Source organism: Cervus canadensis, chromosome 20 (assembly GCF_019320065.1).
Source record: "Cervus canadensis isolate Bull #8, Minnesota chromosome 20, ASM1932006v1, whole genome shotgun sequence".
Classification (NCBI taxonomy): domain Eukaryota; kingdom Metazoa; phylum Chordata; class Mammalia; order Artiodactyla; family Cervidae; genus Cervus; species Cervus canadensis.
This window is the reverse complement of record NC_057405.1, coordinates 13,193,284-13,198,128: the sequence shown is the minus strand read 5'-3', so window position 1 is coordinate 13,198,128 and position 4,845 is coordinate 13,193,284. Positions and strand designations below refer to the sequence as shown.

At 44.6% G+C, this 4,845-nt stretch overlaps 1 pseudogene; it reads left to right on the top strand.

Moving 5' to 3' along the window:
• Nucleotides 1-1,556: 1,556 nt before the first annotated feature.
• LOC122422745 lies at nucleotides 1,557-4,383 on the top strand (annotated as a pseudogene).
• Nucleotides 4,384-4,845: the final 462 nt, after the last annotated feature.

The following is a 4,845-nucleotide window of genomic DNA, read 5'->3' as shown; positions in this document are numbered from 1 at the left end:
AGTTAGGCTGAGTGTTCTCTGCCTTACTAACCTGTTAAAATCCTGGCCCTTCATATGAACATACCCGTTGAAGTAGACCTCCTTCAAGAATACTGAACTTACATGCTTTATTTCTATCTGGAAATGCATTTATCGTACCGCCATTTCATGCTGTATTGCAATTATTTATTTTTTTTCCCCACAATATTGCAAACATCTTACCTCGTTGACAGGGATGACATCTCGTCCATCTTTGTTCCCCCAATGCCTGGAATAATTATTGGTGTGTAGCATGTGGGTTCACTTTTTGGTTGGTTAACTGGCTGCTTGGTTAATTTTCAAGTTAGTTGTTTAGCTAGTTTGACTGGTTTCCCAAGAAAAGAAAATTAATTAGCTCATTACAACCCTCTTTAAGCAGAAAACTATAACTTCTTCAAGGTGTACAATTACAATTTTACCATATGCTATCTTCAAGAGTATTTGTCAAGGCTTGGCAACTGCACTCAAAACATGATTGAGAGATTATTGAGCAGAATATTGTCAATACTGTCAAGTTCATCACTTGTCTTCCTACCCTGATTATTTTCTTCAAGTCTCTGAGCACTTTGTCAAATGTAAATGGATGTCTTTAAACATGTTCTTAAAAATACCATTTAAATGCCACTGAAAAAAGTTTTATTAACACTTTAACAGATAAAACCTTATCAGAGACTAACCAGCTATGTGCAAATATAATGTAAGGAAGTTCACTTAAGGAAAGGAAAAGTCAACTGATTTTTCATGTTAAGATATTCTAGGTCATAATGATTCATAGTTGCTAAAGCAGCATACATGATAATCTATGATTATTCTTCAAAAACTTGGGGAGAAAGTATAAATTGTTGCACTGACCTCATTGCTAACGGTTAGTTTTTGACATAAGCACCTGTTTGAAATGAATGTATATGCCAAGGCCCCTTAAAGAATATAAATGATATCAACAACTCATAGTCACCCAAAATAAACTAAAAGGGAGTTGTTTCCTGGAACCACTGTGTCTTCTCTGCTGCTTGGCATTGTGACAAAGCTTGGGAAACAGCTCCACTGTGTGTGTTCCATCCACCTTTCTCAAAACTGAAGAGAAAGTAATGAGTATTTCTGGTTGCTCATTTTTGGTTTTGGCACCAACATGGTTTCTGAATGAACTTAATAGTAATTTTAATACCAAATATTAGATATGTGATGTTTGGGGGGGGGGGAAACCCCATGAAAGTAATTAAAATTGATCAATTTAATTCATTGGTCATTTATTTTAAAATAAATGTTCTTATGCTGATTATAAAATCATTCTGAAATAGGGCTGGCATCAGCAGTGGAGAATAATTTTTAATCATTTAGAAATTGGGAGCCATATAAGACAAGTCACTGAGGTGAAATTCAGCAGCCATGAGAAGGCAAATGGGGACTTATTAATAAGCAAAGTGTTGGGGCTTAGACCTGGAGAAGGAGTCGTGACGTGCAGGAAACCACTATAACCACTCGGGCCATGCTCTCTGGCCCCTGCTGCCCCGCCCCGCCCCGCACGCCCCCCCCCACCCCCCACCCTTGCCTACGGTGCACATTAAAGATCCAAAACCATGGCTGACTACAAGTACTTCACAACCAATAAAAAGGGAGAAATCTTGGAATTAAAGGCTGAACTCAACAGTGAGAAGAGAGAAAAGAGGAAGGAGGCTGTGAAGAAAGTGATTGCTGCTATGACTGTGGGGAAAGATGCTAGCTCTCTCTTTCCAGATGTCGTGAACTATATGCAGATGGACAACCTTGAACTGAAGAAGCTTGTGTATCTCTACTTGATGCCAAGAGTCAGCCAGACACGGCCATCATGGCTGTCAACAGCTTTGTGAAGGGCTGTGAAGATCCCAAACCTCTGATCCAAGCCTTGGCAGCCAGAACCATGCGGTGCATCCGGGTGGACAAGATTACAGAATATCTCTGTGAGCCCCTCTGCAAGTGCTTAAAGGATGACGATCCCTACATCCGGAAGACAGCAGCCATCTGTGTGGCAAAACTCCATGACATCAATGCCCAGATGGTGGGAGATCAGGAATTTCTGGATTCTCTGCGGGATCTCATTAGCAGATTCAAATCCAACGGTGGTAGCTAATGCTGTAGCAGCATTATCTGAAATCAGTGAATCTCACCTCAATATCAACTTACCCGATCTATATCCACAGAATACTAATAAGTTACTGACAGCCCTGAGTGAGTGTACCAAATGGGGACAGATTTTATCCCGGACTGCCTGTCTAGTTACAATCCTAAAGACGACTGGGAGGCTCAGAGCATCTGTGAGCAGGTAACTCCCAGGTTATCTCATGCCAACCCAGCCGTGGTGCTTTCAGCAGTAAAAGTCCTAATGAAATTTCTAGAGTTGCTACCCAAGGACTCTGACTACTACAATATGCTGCTGAAGAAGCTGGCCCCTCCTCTTATCACTTGGCTGTCTGGGGAGCCAGAAGTGCAATATGCCTGAGGAACATCAACCTAATTGTCCAGAAAAGGCCTGAAATCTTGAAGCAGGAAATAAAAGTTTTCTTTGTGAAGTACTATGATCCCATCTATGTGAAACTAGAGAAATTGGACATCGTGATTCGTTTGGCATCCCGAGCCAGCATCACTCAGGTTCTGGCTGAACTGGAAGAATATGCCACAGAGGTGGATGCTGACTTTGTGTGCAGAGCTGTGCGAGCCCCTGGGTGGTGTGCCATCAAGGTGGAGCCATCTGCAGAGCGCAGTGTGAGCACGTTGTTGATCTCATCCAGACCAAAGTAAATCATGTGGTCCAAGAGGCGATTCTTGTCATCAGGGACATCTTCTGCAAATACCCCAATACATATGAAAGTATCATGGCCACACTGTGTGAGAGTTTAGATTCACTGGATGAGCCAGACGCTCGAGCAGCTATGATTTGGATTGTGGGAGAATGTGCTGAAAGAACTGACAATGCAGATGAGTTACTAGAGAGCTTCCGGGAGGGTTTTCATGATGAAAGCAGCCAAGCGCAGCTCACTCTGCTCACCGCCATAGTAAAGCTGTTTCTCAAGAAACCATGAGGAACACAGGAGCTGGTACAGCAGGTCTTGAGTTTGGCAACACAGGATTCTGATAATCCTGACCTTCGAGACCAGGGCTATATTTATTGGTGCCTTCTCTCAACTGATCCTGTCACAGCTAAAGAAGTAGTCTTGTCTGAGAAGCCACTGATTTCTGAGGAGACAGATCTTATTGAGCCAACTCTATAGGATGAGCTAACCTGCCACATTGGTTCTTTGGCCTCAGCATACCATAAGCCGCCCAATGCTTTTGTGGAAGGAAGTCATGGAATCCATTGGAAACACTTGCCAATACACCATGGGAGCACCGATGCAGGTGACAGCCCTCTTGGCAGCATTGCCACTAACCTGGAACAGCCTCAGGTTATCCCCTCCCAGGGTGACCTTCTGGGGGATCTTTCAAACCTTGACCTTGGTCCCCCAGTCAATGTGCCACAGGTATCTTCCATGCAGATGGGAGCAGTGGATCTCTTGGGAGGAGGACTAGATAGTCTGGTGGGACAGTCCTTCATCCCATCATCGGTGCCTGCAACCTTTGCCCCTTCCCCCAGTCCTGCTGTGGTCAGCAGTGGTCTGAATGACCTGTTTGAACTTTCCACAGGGATAGGCATGGCTCCTGGTGGATATGTGGCTCCTAAGGCTGTCTGGCTGGTAAAGGTTAAAGGCCTGGCGATTTCAGGAACATTTACTCATCCCCAAGGGCACATCTATATGGAAATGAACTTCACCAGCAAAGCTCTGCAGCACATGATAGACTCTGCAGTTCAGTTTAACAAGAATAGCTTTGGTGTCATCCCCAGCACCTCTGGCCATCCACACACCACTGACACCAAACCAGAGCATTGATGTCTCCCTGCCTCTCAACACCTTGGGCCCAGTCATGAAGACGGAGCCTTTGAACAACCTGCAGGTGGCTGTGCAAAACAATATTGATGTCTTCTACTGCAGCTGCCTCATCCCACTCAATGTGCTTTTCGTACAAGAGGGCAAAATGGAGCGCCAGGTCTTCCTCGCAACATGGAATGATATTCCCATTGAAAATGAACTTCAGTTTCAGATTAAGGAATGTCATTTAAATGTTGACACTGTTCCCAGCAAGTTGCGAAACAATGTTTATACTATTGCCAAGAGGAATGTAGAAGGGCAGGACATGTTGTACCAATCCCGGAAGCTCACTAACGGCATTTGGATTTTGGCCGAGCTACGTATCCAGCCAGGAAAGCCCAATTACACACTGTCACTCAAGTGGAGACCTCCCGAGGTCTCCCAGTACATCCATCAGGTCTACGACAGCATTTTGAAAAACTAATAGACTGGTCTGGTGCCCTCTGGCTACGCTGTGATCGGTGCAGGCCAAGAACTCTTAACTGGAAGAAGTTGTTATTGCCATGCAGAATCTGAACCCGGACACCCTGAGGCCACCCGCCAAGGCAGTGACTGGTTTAACCTGTGCTAACGCGAGGGCAATGCCTGCTGGAGAGTTCTGGCTTCCTGTGAACGTCTGTAACCACCGCTCCAATCACGTCCCGCCTCGTGCCACCTGCTGCCATCTGTCCGTACCTGTGGCTTCTCCATGCTGCCCTTACCGTGGCTGGCAGTTTTGAGTGTACTCTGATATTCTGCAATCAAGAGTTCATTTCAAAAGCAGAAAAAGACAAAAAAAAAATACTAAAGCAAGGAAAAGTGTCACTGAGACGTCAACTGCACTTTATTGTTTTATATTTTTGTATATATGAGAAATTGAGGGAATAGTGTGTAACTGAGAGAAGTG